The 20,119-nt window shown below is 43.9% G+C and overlaps 1 protein-coding gene across 3 annotated transcripts in view; it reads right to left on the bottom strand.

Moving 5' to 3' along the window:
- The window catches only part of LOC123746355 (uncharacterized), a 38,186-nt gene extending 27,970 nt beyond the window's left edge, over positions 1-10,216 (bottom strand). For 2 of the 3 annotated variants that reach the window (XM_069314860.1, XM_069314861.1), the window contains exons 1-5: positions 10,100-10,216; positions 4,698-4,766; positions 4,274-4,360; positions 3,580-3,653; positions 1-171 (exon numbers count right to left, since the gene is read on the bottom strand). The gene's annotated coding sequence lies outside the window, so the exon portion shown is untranslated. The remainder of the gene's footprint in view (positions 172-3,579; positions 3,654-4,273; positions 4,361-4,697; positions 4,767-10,099) is intronic. The other variant, XM_069314862.1, reaches the window with a different exon arrangement.
- Positions 10,217-20,119: the final 9,903 nt, after the last annotated feature.

The following is a 20,119-nucleotide window of genomic DNA, read 5'->3' as shown; positions in this document are numbered from 1 at the left end:
CTGAATTTTCCTGAGGGCACTAACACTATAGTGGCTTCGACGAAGGCAGGAAGCCGGCTGCTTGTCAAAGTTCCCCACCCTCCCATTTGTCTTGACAATTTTGTCCAGTTGGATTTTAAAGTTCAGCGGTTTACGGCTTCAGCGGGTAGGCCGTTCCATGAGCGTATAACCCTGTGGGTGAAATAAAACATCTGTTTTCAGTCCCATTTCAACTCTATTTTCAATCCTAAATCCTATTTCAGAGTTATTAACCCCTCCTTCCTTTCCCCCCTTGCCCATTCAATGGCTGCGGCGAGTTGATGTTAAATTGTATTTTAGTATTATCAGCCCGATCTCTTGATTTTCGGGCTCACCATAGCCCGTGCTACTTGGAACTTAGTTCCAGCTAGCGAATCTTTAACAACAACAACTCTTGATTTGCTTATACAACCTTATCTTATGGTAGCTTATACAACCTTATCTTATGGTAGCTTATACAACCTTATCTTATGGTAGCTTATACAACCTTATCTTATGGTAGCTTATACAACCTTATCTTATGGTAGCTTATACAACCTTATCTTATGGTAGCTTATACAACCTTATCTTATGGTAGCTTATACAACCTTATCTTATGGTAGCTTATACAACCTTATCTTATGGTAGCTTATACAACCTTATCTTATGGTAGCTTATACAACCTTATCTTATGGTAGCTTATACAACCTTATCTTATGGTAGCTTATACAACCTTTTCTTATGGTAGCTTATACAACCTTATCTTATGGTAGCTTATACAACCTTATCTTATGGTAGCTTATACAACCTTATCTTATGGTAGCTTATACAACCTTATCTTATCGTAGCTTATACAACCTACGCATATAAAAAAACTGTGTGTCTACTTTTCAAAGCAGACGCTCGTTAACCTTAAAAGTTTAATTTTAGCCTTATTTTGCACGTTGGGGACCATAACGTCCAAAATGAGGTGAAGTAGCTCTGAAGATGGGTTTTATAAGATGTGAGATTTTCAGCGCTAATTGGAAATTCATTTTGAATGTTAGGCTCGGTATCCCCTCCCTTTACGCTCCTGTAAACATGGTGTGTATTGTAAACACAGAAGCATGATGTCAGAACCACCCTTGAACGAGGACCATGCATGCACAAGGACCACTCCTGCACAAAGACCACTCAGAGACAAGGACCACTCCTGCACAAAGACCACTCAGAGACAAGGACCACTCCTGCACAAAGACCACTCAGCACAAAGACCACTCAGAGACAAGGACCACTCATGGACAAAGACCACTCAGAGACAAGGACCACTCATGGACAAAGGAGCACCCGTATACGGAGCAATCGATTTCCCTCCATATAAATCCCTAAATATCCGCCCAAATAGCAGCATACTAAGTGGTGATGGTATCTATGTAATCAATAAAACATTAATATATTATAGTCGTAAAGCATCGTATTTTTTTATTATTTTCTACCACAGACGTGGCCACACATTTACAATGCTAACCAGCATATATACATTTTCTTCTGTCCTCCATGGACAGGGTTAGAGATTTGTTAAAACATATAGTTCAAGGGTTTATTGAACAATCAACCACAGAAGGTCATTCGGTGCTTTTAAAATGCTAAGCTAACCTACATACGTAAATACATAGATACACAGATTTACGTATGCCCTACATAAAGTGTTTGATGTGTCTTTTACATAGTGTCAATAATGTGCAAAGGTGAAATGTAATTCTGATCAGCTTCCATATATATTTTATACATATACATGTACATACACACACACATATATGTACATATACATACATATATACAAACACATGCATTCACATACATTTATCTCTTTTACTCTGACAGGGTGAGATGGCTGATAGAGAAACTAGTGTGCAATTAAGCACGTAATCACTGAAGGTGATTAAGGTGCTTTTACAAGCTCAGGTTATATAGTTACATCACATACATACATTGTATAATTGATACATTACATGCTCAAACCTTGGCTGTAATAATTTTTCCTGCATCATTTTCATTTACACTGTACTTGATTTGCATATTTCTGTGATTAGAAGTATTCTCACTGAAATAATGAGAAACATTCACTGCGAGGAAATTTAATTATTATAATATGTTTAGGGCAGGAAGGGAAACAACATGTGTAGACGACATTGCTTTACTCTAAAAACAAAAACAATCACAGATATAGGTTCTATGTATATATATCCTCTTAACTTACAGTACTTATAGAACCGAAGAGCATCTACTCTTAATATTATGAGCCTAAGTTAGGTAGTACTTAATCCTATACAACACTTTCAATCCTAACATATTAACTTGTAAAAATACGCTTAATAATATTTTAAAAGAATCTTTAATTAATTAATCAAACTATTTCGGTTATACCATGCCCCAATTGAAAACCATTTCAGAAATTTTATATTTACAGTATATCGTATATTCATTTACGACTCTGGATGTGTTTACAAAGACACACAATACAACTTAATCAAGCTTAATGATTTTTACTTAGTTAAGTTCATATATTATGCACCCCATACCCATCATGTGGGCGGTAGTGAAAGAGTTACAGAGGCACATAATGGGCTCAGGGACTGAATCCCACAATTCATTTAGCTAAGCAAGTTACAAAATGCTTGTGAACTAGTTACAAAATTCATGACTCTTGTGAAGAACGAATCTTTGTATTTCCTAAATTTACCTGCGGGACCACCATTTATCTAGTGACCTCGATAAGGACCGGAAGCCTGCGGCTTGTCAAAGATGTCCCCATTTGTCGTGATGATTTATCAAACTAAATATTCAAGCCCCATCATCAAAACAAAGGGTCGTAGGGTTCATAACGTATAAGTCAAATACTGATATTAAAAGCTACAAAAGTCCAATACTGACTTATTAAATGCTACATAAGTCAAATACCGACTTATTAAAAACTACATAAGTTAAATACTGACATGTTAAAAGCTACATAAGTCAAACACTGACTTATTAAAAGCTACACAAGTCAAATACTGACATTAAATGATAAGTAAGTTAAATACTGACATTAAATGATAAGTTAAATACTGACTTATTAAAAGCTATACAAGTCAAATACTGACTTATTAAAAACTATACAAGTCAAATACTGTCATTAAATGATACACAAGTTAAATACTGACATTGAATGATACATAAGTTAAATACTGACTTATTAAAAGCTACATAAGTCAAATACTGACTTATTAAAAGCTACATAAGTCAAATACTGACTTATTAAAAGCTACACAAGTCAAATACTGACTTATTAAAACTTACATAAGTCAAATACTGACTTATTAGATATGTGCACAAGTCTCCATTTGACTTACAGCCCACCTGACCAGGTTCGAAGCCACGACTCGTAACGAGCTTCGTTCACTCTCAGCTTGTAAACACTTCCTATATCATCATGACCTAAACACCTTACCCAATTTTTACCTAGACTTAACTATGCACAAACTCGCAAATACAATTTTTAAATTGAAGTTGAGAGCAAAATATTAATTATTACGTCATAGGAAATACGAAGAACAGTCTTACGAGTGGCTGGCATCCATCTTCTGCCACCCGACCTGCAGGAGGATGACCAGGTAGGTGGCGGTAAAGGTCAGTACCTGAAGCAGACAACCACCGAGGTCATTTTTATGTAAATTTGATCCATTTCGTTATAATTATTATTTGTAATTACATTTCAACTTCATTGTTATTATTGACAATTTTAACAAGAGAAATAGATTGACTAAATTCATTCAAATTTCTAGCTTTTTTACGAAAAATATTTAGTAACTTAAGTGCGGATTGAATCCACCCGAAGGCAAGGGATATCATTTTTTAATAGTAAGCTTTTGTAGTGGTCTTAATAACTCTCCAGAGGTTCATAGACCTTAATCCCAAGTTTGCTGGTTGGTCAGTAAGCTATTGTGGAGGCTTTAATAACCTACAAGAGGTTGATATACCTTAACCCCAACACCAAACTTGCTGGGTGTATCAATTGCTCAATTACCTCGTTCCTCGCATACTTATGAACTGCTTCTCCCTAGTTGTCATTGAGGAAGTACGCAAGTACTCACCGAGACGAGGGTGTTGTGAATGAGTGCACACAAGTACTCACCGAGACTAGGGTGTTGTGAATGAGTGTACGCAAGTACTCACTGAGACGAGGGTGTTGTGAATGAGTGCACACAAGTACTCACCGAGACTAGGGTGTTGTGAATGAGTGTACACAAGTACTCACCGAGACTAGGGTGTTGTGGTTGAGAGTGTACCAACCCTTCACCTCCAGACTCCCCACGGCCTCCATATATACTCCCACTCGCTGGATCTGAGAGAAGTCACCCCCAGTTAGTGTTTGGTAATTCGTGGCACCAACCGGTGCCAAATAATTTCGTACAACCATCGAAAACTCGAACACCGCCCATTAAAGTTCGAGCTAATTATCCTACTGCCGGGCGCATCCGATCCCATGATCGTCGTCGCCCCTAAATCAACACAACAACATATCCTACTGCCCAGATCATATATGTTTACAATCAGGAATAACCTCAGAGGTACTTAAATGGTATAGCTTTACTAGTTTCAGTTGGGTATCAGTTAGGTATCTGATATTTGTTGTGAATTGGATTTTTTTTTTTACTAAAATAACATTATTGAAGTCTCACCGAGGTCTTCCATCCTTCGTCAGAGGTCAGGATGCTGAGGTTACGTAGTATTCTCAGGGCCTGCTTGACCTGAGGGAGGAAGGGGTGGTTAATGATGAGGGGTGATGATTGGTCGGAAAAGTATGGTTAGTGATGGGATCATAGTCCTAATGGCCCGGGTTCGATTCCCGGTGAAGGCGGAAACAAATAGGAAGTTTCTTTCATCTTGATGCATTCTGTTCACCTAGCAAGCAGTAAATAGGTACCTGGGAATTAAACAGCTGCTACAGGCTGCTTCCTGGGGATGTGTGTGTTAGAGAAAAATATATGTAGTAGATATAATAGAGGGAAAATAGATTGGTTAGAAAGGCGGGGTCCAAGAGCTAATAACTCGATTCTGCTGACACAAATAGTAAATACACACACACACATCTTTGCAAACGACGCAAAACTAGTGAGAAGAGTTAAGACAGGTGAGGAGTGTAAGATTTCCCAAGAAAACTTAAACAAGTTGCAACACCAATAAGTTGAAATATGAAATGTTCACAATGAATACCAATAGAACAAAAGGGCATGGATGGAAGCTTCAGACTCGGATGACCCAAACCCCCACCCCCTTACCCCACTGCAATGACCCAAACCCCCACCCCCTTACCCCACTGCAATGACCCAAACCCCCACCTCCTTACCCCACTGCAATGACCCAAACCCCCACCCCCTTACCCCACTGCAATGAACCAAACTCCCATCTTCTTACCCAACTGCAATGACCCAAACCCCCACCCCCTTACCCCACTGCAATGACCCAAACCCCCACCTCCTTACCCCACTGCAATGACCCAAACCCCCACCCCCTTACCCCACTGCAATGACCCAAACCCCCACCTCCTTACCCCACTGCAATGACCCAAACCCCCACCCCCTTACCCCACTGCAATGACCCAAACCCCCACCTCCTTACCCCACTGCAATGACCCAAACCCCCACCCCCTTACCCCACTGCAATGACCCAAACCCCCACCTCCTTACCCCACTGCAATGACCCAAACCCCCACCTCCTTACCCCACTGCAATGACCCAAACCCCCACCCCCTTACCCCACTGCAATGACCCAAACCCCCACCCCCTTACCCCACTGCAATGACCCAAACCCCCACCCCCTTACCCCACTGCAACGAACCAAACCCCCACCCCCTTACCCCACTGCAATGAACCAAACCCCCACCCCCTTACCCCACTGCAATGACCCAAACCCCCACCCCCTTACCCCACTGCAATGAACCAAACCCCCACCCCCTTACCCCACTGCAATGAACCAAACCCCCACCCCCTTACCCCACTGCAATGACCCAAACCCCCACCCCTTTACCCCACTGCAATGACCCAAACCCCCACCCCCTTACCCCACTGCAATGAACCAAACCCCCACCCCCTTACCCCACTGCAATGACCCAAACCCCCACCCCCTTACCCCACTGCAATGACCCAAACCCCCACCCCCTTACCCCACTGCAATGAACCAAACCCCCACCTCCTTACCCCACTGCAAGGAACCAAACCCCCACCTCCTTACCCCACTGCAATGAACCAAACCCCCACCTCCTTAACCCACTGCAACGAACCAAACCCCCACCTCCTTACCCCACTGCAATGAACCAAACCCCCACCCCCTTACCCCACTGCAATGACCCAAACCCCCACCCCCTTACCCCACTGCAATGAACCAAACCCCCACCCCCTTACCCCACTGCAATGACCCAAACCCCCACCCCCTTACCCCACTGCAATGACCCAAACCCCCACCCCCTTACCCCACTGCAATGAACCAAACCCCCACCCCCTTACCCCACTGCAATGAACCAAACCCCCACCCCCTTACCCCACTGCAACGAACCAAACCCCCACCCCCTTACCCCACTGCAATGACCCAAACCCCCACCTCCTTACCCCACTGCAATGACCCAAACCCCCACCTCCTTACCCCACTGCAATGACCCAAACTCCCATCTTCTTACCCGACTGCAATGACCCAAACCCCCACCCCCTTACCCCACTGCAACGAACCAAACCCCCACCCCCTTACCCCACTGCAACGAACCAAACCCCCACCCCCTTACCCCACTGCAATGACCCAAACCCCCACCTCCTTACCCCACTGCAATGACCCAAACTCCCATCTTCTTACCCGACTGCAATGACCCAAACCCCCACCCCCTTACCCCACTGCAACGAACCAAACCCCCACCCCCTTACCCCACTGCAACGAACCAAACCCCCACCCCCTTACCCCACTGCAATGACCCAAACCCCCACCTCCTTACCCCACAGCAATGAACCAAACCCCCACCCTCTTACCCCACTGCAATGACCCAAACCCCCACCTCCTTACCCCACTGCAATGAACCAAACCCCCACCTCCTTACCCCACTGCAATGACCCAAACCCCCACCCCCTTACCCCACTGCAATGACCCAAACCCCCACCCCCTTACCCCACTGCAACGAACCAAACCCCCACCCCCTTACCCCACTGCAATGACCCAAACCCCCACCTCCTTACCCCACTGCAATGAACCAAACCCCCACCTCCTTACCCCACTGCAATGACCCAAACCCCCACCCCCTTACCCCACTGCAATGACCCAAACCCCCACCCCCTTACCCCACTGCAACGAACCAAACCCCCACCCCCTTACCCCACTGCAACGAACCAAACCCCCACCCCCTTACCCCACTGCAATGACCCAAACCCCCACCTCCTTACCCCACTGCAATGAACCAAACCCCCACCTCCTTACCCCACTGCAATGACCCAAACCCCCACCCCCTTACCCCACTGCAATGAACCAAACCCCCACCCCCTTACCCCACTGCAATGACCCAAACCCCCACCCCCTTACCCCACTGCAACGAACCAAACCCCCACCTCCTTACCCCACTGCAACGAACCAAACCCCCACCCCCTTACCCCACTGCAACGAACCAAACCCCCACCCCCTTACCCCACTGCAATGACCCAAACCCCCACCCCCTTACCCCACTGCAATGAACCAAACCCCCACCCCCTTACCCCACTGCAATGACCCAAACCCCCACCCCCTTACCCCACTGCAACGAACCAAACCCCCACCTCCTTACCCCACTGCAACGAACCAAACCCCCACCCCCTTACCCCACTGCAACGAACCAAACCCCCACCCCCTTACCCCACTGCAATGACCCAAACCCCCACCCCCTTACCCCACTGCAACGAACCAAACCCCCACCCCCTTACCCCACTGCAATGACCCAAACCCCCACCCCCTTACCCCACTGCAATGACCCAAACCCCCACCCCCTTACCCCACTGCAATGACCCAAACCCCCACCCCCTTACCCCACTGCAATGACCCAAACCCCCACCCCCTTACCCCACTGCAATGACCCAAACCCCCACCCCCTTACCCCACTGCAATGACCCAAACCCCCACCCCCTTACCCCACTGCAATGAACCAAACCCCCACCCCCTTACCCCACTGCAATGACCCAAACCCCCACCCCCTTACCCCACTGCAACGAACCAAACCCCCACCTCCTTACCCCACTGCAACGAACCAAACCCCCACCCCCTTACCCCACTGCAACGAACCAAACCCCCACCCCCTTACCCCACTGCAATGACCCAAACCCCCACCCCCTTACCCCACTGCAACGAACCAAACCCCCACCCCCTTACCCCACTGCAATGACCCAAACCCCCACCCCCTTACCCGACTGCAATGACCCAAACCCCCACCCCCTTACCCCACTGCAATGACCCAAACCCCCACCCCCTTACCCCACTGCAATGACCCAAACCCCCACCCCCTTACCCCACTGCAATGACCCAAACCCCCACCCCCTTACCCCACTGCAATGACCCAAACCCCCACCCCCTTACCCCACTGCAATGAACCAAACCCCCACCCCCTTACCCCACTGCAATGAACCAAACCCCCACCCCCTTACCCCACTGCAACGAACCAAACCCCCACCCCCTTACCCCACTGCAATGAACCAAACCCCCACCCCCTTACCCGACTGCAATGAACCAAACCCCCACCCCCTTACCCCACTGCAGCGAACCAAACCCCCACCCCCTTACCCCACTGCAATGAACCAAACCCCCACCCCCTTACCCCACTGCAACGAACCAAACCCCCACCCCCTTACCCCACTGCAACGAACCAAACCCCCACCCCCTTACCCCACTGCAATGAACCAAACCCCCACCCCCTTACCCCACTGCAACGAACCAAACTCCCACCCCCTTACCCCACTGCAACGAACCAAACCCCCACCTCCTTACCCCACTGCAACGAACCAAACCCCCACCTCCTTACCCCACTGCAACGAACCAAACCCCCACCTCCTTACCCCACTGCAACGAACCAAACCCCCACCCCCTTACCCCACTGCAACGAACCAAACCCCCACCTTCTTACCCCACTGCAACGAACCAAACCCCCACCCCCTTACCCCACTGCAATGAACCAAACCCCCACCCCCTTACCCCACTGCAACGAACCAAACCCCCACCCCCTTACCCCACTGCAACGACCCAAACCCCTGTAGGAAATATATATTGTTATAATCTTTAATTATAAAATATTTAAACGAACCTTAATGAGAGTTACGCTCTGTACAGGTTTAATCGACAAATTAACACGTAATTAATAGGTACGCAGTTAAACCTTGGAGACAAAATCCACAACTCAATGAAAGTTCCACAGCAGGTAGGGACAGCAGTCAAAAGAGCTAATCAAACCCTTGGAGAAATCAAGCATACCTTTGACTTTAAGGAAAAGAAGGTAAGAGATTCAATTGTATAAATCTTTGGTGCCCCCCCCCCAAATTTGGATATTGTCTTCAGGCATAGACACCTCATTATCAGAAGGATATAGCTGCTCTGGAGAAGGTGCAACACCGGGCAACAAAAATCACTCCAGAGTTAAGTCCACTGACGTATCAGGAACGGTTGAAGGCCACAGGGCTAACAGCACTACAAACCAGGCATGACAAAGCGGATCTCATTGAAACTTTTTAAAATACTGAAGAATTTAGAGGATGTTGACCCAGAAAATTTCTTCAAAAGGTCAGATGTAACACAAACAAGGAGTAACGGTTTCAAGCTCAACAACACACAGACATCACAATAGCGTGATTTGCATCAAATGAACAAATCCACAAGGGCCGTGACGAGGTTCGAACCCTCGTCACGGCCCTTGTGGATTTGTTCAAGCTCAACAAGCCACAATGTAGGACTGAGAACAGGAGATGCTTTTTCACCCACAGGGTTATAATATAAACCCGTGGAACCGAATACCCGCCAAATCCGTAAATGCCAAAACTCTGTTAACTTTGAAAGTACAGCTGGAAAAGATCATCAAAGCAAACGGGGCTACCTTCGACAAGCCGCTGGCTTCCTGTCCTCGTCGAGGCCACAAGTGTTAACAGCTCTCAGGTAAATTCAGGTAAACAGAGACGCTATCCCGGCCCACGCCACCTGACTTCTACGTCACGCATCATAACAATCAATTAGGAAACTAAATTTGTCTCCAATCACTTTTTATAAATTACGTAACTATAAAAAACTAACTGATTTTTAAAAGAATTAATTTATTTAACATCGTAAATTCAAATTTATAAAAAATATAGCCTTAAACTCTCAATGAGCAAATAATATACGATAGTTTTCTTCTTGACTCTTAGAGGTGGCGGGAGAAGGAAGGCCGTGACGCCATATTACGCGCCAAGACACAGAATAAGACCATTAGACCACCATTAAGTAGCGACGTCGTCATTACGCAGCCTAAATATTGTTCTGCTGCCGTTCCAAACTTTGCCACTTCCAAATCAAGCCGTGTCCGCCTCACACTTCAACCAGAGATAAGTGATAACTCATACCCTTAACTATTTATAGATTTATTGGTGGAGAAGACGAAGGGGTTACAACACTAATATCTCACCTAAGGTCATACGATCATTAGTCACATAATTATTTATATGAGACAATTTGGTGAAATAGAATCTAAAACTAAACACAATTTAATGGTGACTTTGCCATCAAGGTGCTGAGCCAGCGAGTTCTAATAACTGAAATTGGAACAGAAAATTTGTTTATCGCATGTAGAAGCCAGTTGTATTCTACCACCCAGCTAAGCTTTTAAATTATGAATTACTAACAATGGTTTAGACAGTCCAGTGACCATATAAATTAAAAGACAAAAAGCAACAAACTCTGATTTACTCAGGGTAGTAATTTAACATCTTAAATCAAATCTGAGCCTATGTTCCACACCAAACTAGACGGTCTAAATAGTAATTGACTAATGAAATTAAACTAACCCAATTTAATTTGTGTGTGGAAACTAAGAAAATATAATTCTTTTTACAGTCTATTCTATACCAATTAAATAAACAATAATTATTTTCCCCACACCCTCCCACCTCCTTACACTTCTGCAATGAACCTCTTCTTCTCAATGTTCAATTGTTCAATGTTCAATGTTCTTCTCTTCTTCAATGAACTACTTCTGCGTCCTCACCCAACTGCAACGAATCAACCTCCTTCCCCCCTAATTACAGAATTACAGTGGATCAAATTCCCCTCATTACCTCACTGCAGTGAACCAAACACCCTCATTACCTCACTGCAGTGAACCAAACACCCTCATTACCTTACTGCAGTGAACCAAACACCCTCATTACCTCACTGCAGTGAACCAAACACCCTCATTACCTCACTGCAGTGAACCAAACACCCTCATTACCTCACTGCAGTGAACCAAACACCCTCATTACCTCACTGCAGTGAACCAAACACCCTTGTTACCTCATTGCAATGAACCAACCCATCTTCGTTACCTCACTGCAACAAATAAAATTCTTAATTACCTCACTGCAGCGAACCAAACCCCCTCCCTCATTATCTCACTGCAATGAACCAAACCCCCACCTCATTACCTCACTGCAATTACCCCCCCCCCACTGTCCAACCACTTGAGCTGGACGGTAGAGCGACGGTCTCGCTTCATGCAGGTCGGCGTTCAATCCCCGACCGTCCAAGTGGTTGGCCACCATTCCTTTCCCCCTGTCCCATCCCAAATCCTTATCCTGACCCCTTCCCAGTGCTATATAGTCGTAGTGGCTTGGCGCTTTCTCCTGATACTTCCCTCCCTCCCCCCCCCCTCCCTCGTTATCTCACTGCAACGAGCAAAATGAACTAAAAATGTCATTAAAAATAACGTTATCTTCTCCTTTACTCACGTCACACAATTAGTAAGAATACAAGATTTCAATGTCTTTGTGTCCTCACCAAGCAGTCGCATTGCGGCTTCCCTCCGTCGGGGACAGGTAGCCTGACAGGCTTATCTAGATTCCTCTAGACCAACTTCTAATGACCTTCCCTAGGATGTAACCTACGACAGTTGCTTAACTCTCAGTACCTATTGCTGCTAGGTGACAAAGGCATCAGGTGAAAGGAAATATGCCCAACCATCTCTCTCACATCAAGACATCGAACCTGGGATCTTCATTAGTGAGCCGAGAACGTAAACCACTTCACTGCGGAACCCAATGAGACAAATAAATAACTCGGTAGAGATACAACAGTGTAAGAAGCAGGAAAATATTAATACCCTAGATTACTCAAGACTGGGATTAGTTAGATGAACAAATATACTGACAATGACCCCAGGAAACAAAAGATTTTATAGACCCTTATCCCCTAAACTGCTAAGTTATTTCATAGTATTACATGTATATATAACTCAAAGTAATTAAGAAAGGAAACGGGAAAAAAATTCTATATGGTGATTGAAGCACATAAGGAAATCCCAGACAGTGATTGGAGCAGCACAGGACGAAATTACAAAATAGCGATTTGAGCAGTGTAAGGGTTAAGAGTGACGAAGCTATAATTTAACCTTATCGGAGAAGGCCTGACCCACGCTGCAGAGATGGTATATGACCACCCCACTGAAGATAGTGAAGGGGAGCACGTCGATGCCCAGGTGGGTGTCTCTGACCAAGAAGAAGATGCCGATGATGATGGTGAAGGTGGTACAAACGAGGAGAGCGGACAGGACCTGCGAGAAGTACTCCACAATCTGTCCCATCAGCTGCTCTACCTGTCGGGACAATCGACCAACATTTAGTATTATTTAGACTTAAACACATAATTTATGTTTTTTTATATAGCTTCTACAGGTAATGTGGACTTATTAAAAAGGATCTGATCGTTACTTTAAATTATGAAGCTAACACTATATTATGAAACGTGATACTGTATATTATGAAACTTACGATATATTATGAAACTTATGTTATATCATGAAACTTGACGTTATATTTTGGAACTTTCGTGAGGATTAAAAAAAAAGATAAATTAGCTAATTATAAATTTTAAAGTTTGAAAATAATTTGAGTCTACCATAAGTAGTTTCTACTGCAGGTATTGTATTCTACGGCAAGAAGTTACTCTTGCTACAAGCAGTTTCTTTAGCAAGAAGTTATTACAAACGTCACTTATTGCTACAAGAAATTACTAATGCTACATGTCCCGCTGAGGCCACTAGAGATGGTGGCCCTCAGGGCTACCTGTCCCCGTCGAGGCCACTAGAAATGGGGACCCTCAGGGCTTTATATAGATCCCGGATATAATATATATATAAATTGGATAAGTTTAGATTCAGGAATGACCTGGGTAAATACTGGTTTGAAAAGAGGGTTATTGACTTATGAAACTAATTACTGGGTAACATTTAGACATGAGATCGATAGGTTGTTTCAAGTGTAGGTTAGACATATATGAATGAGTTTGGGTGGATATAAGTAGCAGCTGCCTCGTATGATCTTGCAATGTCACAGAATGGTTCGGAAACTGGTACTTACAAAAGGTTCATAAGATTCAAAAAGGTTCATAAGGTTCAAAAGATTCATAAGAATCAAGAAAGCTGCAGATGGCCTATTGGCCCATATCTAACAGCTCCTATTTACAGATACTTACAAAACTTTTTACAACACGTACTTACAAAAGGTTATCTTGAGGTTATCTTGAGATGATTTCGGGGCTTTTTAGTGTCCCCGCGGCCCGGTCCTCGACCAGGCCTCCAACCCCAGGAAGCACCCCGTGACAGCTGATTAACACCCAGGTACCTATTTTACTGCTAGGTAACAGGGGCATAGGGTGAAAGAAACTCTGCCCATTGTTTCTCGCCGGCGCCCGGGATCGAACCCGGGACCACAGGATCACAAGTCCAGCGTGCTGTCCGCTCGGCCGTCCAGCTCCCTTACAGGTACTTACAAAAGGTACTTATTACTACTATATTTAGTCTATTATACGTACTTATTACTGCACGTAGTTACAAAGTACTTCTACATGTAGTTAGTACAACAGGTTATCTTGAGAGGATTTCGGGGCTTAGCGTCCCCGCGGCCCGGTCCTCGACCAGGCCTCCTTTTTGTTACACTCCCCCCCCCCAGGAAGCAGCCCGTAGTAGCTGTCTAACTCCCAGGTACCTATTTACTGCTAGGTAACAGGGCCATCAGGATGAAAGAAATATTTTGCCCATTTGTCTCCGCCTCCACCGGGGATCGAACCCGGAACCTAAGGACTACGAATCCGAAGCGCTGTCCACCCAGCTGTCAGGTGCCCCAGGTAGTTAGATACGTTTTAATTGTTATTATATAATAGTATAACACATCGTTAAAATGTTTTAAATGTGTTTAGCAAAGATGCAACTGGAAGATAAACATCGCGTTCAGCCAGAACGAGTAGGTACAACACTTGGAAGGGATATGAGGATAAGGATCTGGGATATGAGGATAATGAGTTGAGAAAGGACGGAGGAAAGAAATGGTGCCCAACCACTTGGACTGTCGGGAATCGAACGCTGACCCGCAAGAAGCGAGGCCGTCGCTGTATCGACCAGTACAGGTGATTATCAAAGGAAGATTGACATCAAGGGCTGCCACCCCTGTCATAACTTACGGCATATATGTTTTTCTCCAAGTGGAGGAGACGCAGTCGGGCGTCGGAGCCGTGTTTGTGTATAGTCTTGATGTAGGGCCAGGGTGCTGGTAGCGTCGTGCCGGGGCCCAGTAGCTCGACTCTCACCTCCTCGGCCATCGCTGTTGTCTGGCAGTAGAGCTCATGAGACAGGTAACCGCACAGGATCTCAAACACCATCAGGGGTGCCGACACGCCAAACACCATGGCGGTGATGAAGGTGGAGAGCAGCAGCGAGGTGGTGACGCCGAAGTTGTCGAGGTAATACCGGTATATACTGGCAAGAAAGCAGGCCAGATGTACCGCAAAGAACAGCAACTGGCAGAGGGTCTTCTCTTTGGGCATCGTCTTCACGTCCTTGCTTCCGAACTGGTGATCCAGGTCGTGGAGGATGGCGGCCAGCTGCTTGCTCTTCAGTGGCAGGACGAAGGGACTGAGAGGTGCACACCAGCGTGGCAAAGGTGACCCCACTGACGAATACCACCCCGCCCACGGTGTCCAGGACGTAGTTGAAGGTGTCTATCCTCAGCTGCAAGCACATCGTCCCCAGCATCCACACCTTCAACCCGACGGCCCACAGGCAGAGTGGGAGGCTGAAGGCTGGACGACACGGGGTCTTACTCCGCGGCCAAGAGTACACGAAGGTGCCGCTCACCTGAAGAGACGTCACTAGCAGTACCAGCCAACGCGAGGAGCTGTAGTACCTCATGTTGCTCTGTTAATGAGAGTTAAACAATACTGCTCGTGACCTAAATATGTAGAAGAAAAAGTTTATGTTTAATTTGACTCTAGAGACAACACAAATTTCATGTGTACCAAATGAGGCATTGTTTAGTTCTTTTACTTTTTAATGCAGTTATTTAAAGTTTTCCAAGTTTGTAATTACATGAATTAAAGTCAATTTTCAGAGAAAACGAGTTAAATATAACTAGGTTGTGTTTATATTGCGAATGTTCTTCCCACGTTCTATAATTATCTGAAAATATTAGGGAATAATAGAATGCTATACCCACCCCGAGGGCGGGTGTAGAAACTCAGGCAAGTGTGTGTACACTGCCTGTGTTTCCAAGGTTGGGTTAGCAGCTCTTGGGTCTGTTTCTGAAGATTTAGTCGACAGGTATTGTTAAGCTAGTGTTAATAACACCATACATGGTGTTATTTAAATCCATATTTCAGGCCAGTCTTAACTAAATTTATGGTGTTCGTGTGCATGGGTGTATGTGCTGTTTGTGTGTGTGTGTACGTGTACCCACCTATTTGTGCCTGCAGGATCGAGCTCTAGCTCTTCAACCCCGTTTTTCTAGCCGCTGTTTGATGCAATTATTCCTGATCTATTTACTTATCATACCTGTTTTTAAAGTTGTGGATTGAAGGTTGCCTCTACAACCTGCTTCTTTAGGCCATTCATTTACTCACAAGATCACTACCCTTATGCTAAAAGAAAACTTTCTAACATCTCTATGACACATGTTAAGTTTCTGTCCATGTCCCCGTGTTCTGTTGGTATTCAGTGTAAACATTACCTCTATTTCAAACCCTATTAATTCTTCTAAGTGCCAACTGTACATGTACACTTGTTTATATACATGTACATTTGGTGTTTGTAACGTAACGTTGTAGCATACATGTTGTGTACATGTGGTTTACATGTAGTGTATATGTAGCATATACATGGGGCAGTACAACGAAGCATACACGTGCCGTACACGTGCCGTACAATGTAGCAGTCTCACTTACCGTACAAAACATCTTGGAGCCAGCCGGGATCGTTGTGCTTCCTAATGCAGCTGAGCCTACTGAATGTCCTGAAGCCAGTCTGGGTGTCCTCTGGGTGTCCTAAAGCTAGATGTATCCTCTGAATGTCCCTAAGGCGAAATCTGTCTTCTGGATGTCCAAAAGCCAGACGTATGTGTGCGTGAGAATCATAAAGGCCGACGTCTCCTCTGGGCAGACGTGCCCACTGGGTGTCCTAAAGCCAGATGTCTCCTCTGGGTATCAATACAGACGTGCCCACTGGGTGTCCTAAAGCCAAACGTCTCTTCCGGATGTCCTGAAGTCAGCCACACCTACCTACAGTCAACTGTGAGTTCCGAGGACGTCCCAGTCGTGTCCACTGGACAGTCCAACTCCTGTTCGAACGCACGTAATACAAGCGTCCTAAAGCCCGAAAAGTGTCCCTTCCCCCTTACACACAAAGGTGTCCCCACATACGGGTCGAGCAGATGGATATATCCAACCTCACCGGAGACTCGAGGGAGAGTGAAGGGCGGGAGGAAAAAAGCCTCACTGTAATCCTGGCCTCAATAACCCTTTCAGTAGCCCTCATATAATATTGATGTTAATTCGATATGTAACATTATTATTTTTTTCTGGGAAAGTTGTTTGTGTTGTTGAGAGCAGACATTAGGTGGTCGCTGGAGCGTGGGATAGTAATGTGTTGGTCAACAGGGCTGCCATTTTTTTTAGGGGGGATGTGACGTCAACATGGCGGCTTGCAGATGGGAGACGTATATACATTACAGATGTATATACAGATGTATATACATTACAGATGTAGATACATATATATGTATGTGTAAATATATATATTTACAGTGTCCGTGGTCTGACACTGATATATATATATATATATATATATATATATATATATATATATATATATATATATATATATATATATATATATATACAGACGAGGAGTCACAATAACGTGGCTGAAATATGTTGGCCAAACCACACACTAGAAAGTGAAGGGACGATGACGTTTCGGTCCGTCCTGGACCATTCTCAAGTCGATTGTGACAATCGATTTGAAAATGGTCCAGGACGGACCGAAACGTCGTCGTCCCTTCACTTTCTAGTGTGTAGTTTGGATTATATATATATATATATATATATATATATATATATATATATATATATATATATATATATATATATATATGTCGTACCTAGTAGCCAGAACGCACTTCTCAGCCTACTATGCAAGGCCCGATTTGCCTAATAAGACAAGTTTTCCTGAAATAATATATTTTCTCAAATTTTTTCTTATCAAATGATAAAGCTACCCATTTCATAATGTATGAGGTCAATTTTTTGTTATTGGCGTTAAAATTAACGTAGATATATGACCGAACCTAACCAACCCTACCTAACCTAACCTAACCTATCTTTATAGGTTAGGTAGTCGAAAAAGTTAGGTTAGGTTAGGTTAGGTAGGTTAGGTAGTCGAAAAACAATTAATTCATGAAAACTTGGCTTATTAGGCAAATCAAGCCTTGCATAGTAGGCTGAGAAGTGCGTTCTGGCTACTAGGTACGACATATATATATATATATAGATGGGTCAGAGGGTTCTAAGTGATTATTGCTTGGGTGAAATGAATGAAGAGAGAGTGAGGTAGTTTTTTTATGTAGTTTAATTATGTAATTATGTAGCTTTTAGCAGCGTGTGTGTGTGGTTATATGTGAGACACAGAGGCGAAGATGTGGATGATGTTCAACCCCACGCGAGATGATATACGCACGCACGCACGCACGCAGGCAGGCACGCACAGCACGCACGCACACACACACACACACACACACACACACACACACACACACACACACACACACACACACACACACACACACACACACACACACACACACACACACACACAACAAATCAATAACTTCAACTCGTCGCTAGTTAATGGAAAATTAATTATAATTACAACATAAAACTAATTAATTTAATTAGTGTCGATGAGGTAGTCGAGTGAGTGAGTGGTGTGTGTGTGTGTGTGTGTGTGTGTGTGTGTGTGTGTGTGTGTGTGTGTGTGTGTGCGCGCGCGCGTGTGTGTAATTACCTAAGTGTAGTTACAGGATGAGAGCTACGCTCGTGGTGTCCCGTCTTCCCAGCACTCTTTGTCATATAACACTTTGAAACTACTGACGGTTTTGGCCTCCACCACCTTCTCCACTTAACTTGTTCCAACCGTCCACCACTCTGTTTTCAAAAGTGAACTTTCTTATGTTCTTTCGGCAGCTTTGTTTCCTTATTTTAAATCTATGACCGGTTTGTTCTTGAAGTTTTAGATTTCAAGGTTTCTACTTTATCCGTTTTGTCGACTACTTGTACTACTTTGTATGCAGTGATCATATCACCTCTTTTTCTTCTATCTTCTAGCTTTGGTATATTTAACACTCCAAGCCTCTCATCGAAGCTCTTGTTCTTCAGTTCTGGGAGCCACTTAGTGGCATGTCTTTGCACCTTTTCCAGTTTATTGATGTGCTTCTTGAGCTAATGGCACCACACAACCGCTGCATATTCCAATTTTGGTCTCACAAACGTTGTGAACAATTTCTTTAATCTATCGCCATCCATGTATTCAAAAGCAATTCTGAAGTTAGAAAGCGTGGCATAGGCTCCTCGCACAATATTCTTTATGTGGTCCTCAGGTGAGTTTTCTAACCAGAACCATCCTTAAATATCTTTATCAGACTTCTGTAAAGCCTTTTCACATAATTTATAGGTTATGTGTCCTAGTATCTCATTTTCCACATTCCATAACGTGGCACTTATTCATTTTAATTTCCATTAGCCAAGTGTTGCTACGTCAGCAAACATGTTCATATAATTCTGTGTCCCTTCTGGAAGATGGTTTACAAAGACAATGGAAATTACTGGTGCAAGAACTGAACCCTGTGGTACTCCTCTAGTATCATTTCTCCAGTCTGATTAACAACTCTGATTACTGTCGCTATTTTCTGTCATGAAATTTTTGATCCATGTCATAAGTCTTCCTGTCACTCCTCCAGTATGTTCTAAGTGTACAAGATTTATAACCACATAATTAAGTCATTAAGGACATCTGAATTGTGTTAAACAATAAACATTTGTACAACAGAAACATTCCCAACAAATATAAATATATACAATATATATATATATATATATATATATATATATATATATATATATATATATATATATATATATATATATATATATATATATATATATTATTTGTTTAAATCACAAAATAAACAAGGCTATTTAATTAATTTTATTGTTTATTAAATTAAAACAACATGTAATAGTTTTCATTGTTAAAAGTAATTTATAAATATTTCTAAGAATTTAACATCATTGTTAATTCGCTACATAAACACTAAGAATTTAACATTTTTATGTACACAGTTGCAGTGGTATTCAACATGATAATTATTAACTCTGATTAATATTCATATTAGTGCAATTAATTCTGAGCAATATTTCAGGAATTAAGTCATCATATTTATCACTAGAGAAAGTATGACTATAGCACTTAGAAGGGATATAAGGACACGGAGCTGGTATATGAGGACAAGGAGCTGGGATATGAGGACAAGGAGCTGGGATATGAGGACAAGGAGCTGGGATATGA

This window comes from Procambarus clarkii, chromosome 80 (genome assembly GCF_040958095.1).
Source record: "Procambarus clarkii isolate CNS0578487 chromosome 80, FALCON_Pclarkii_2.0, whole genome shotgun sequence".
Lineage (NCBI taxonomy): Eukaryota > Metazoa > Arthropoda > Malacostraca > Decapoda > Cambaridae > Procambarus > Procambarus clarkii.
This window is presented reverse-complemented; position numbering and strand designations above follow the sequence as displayed.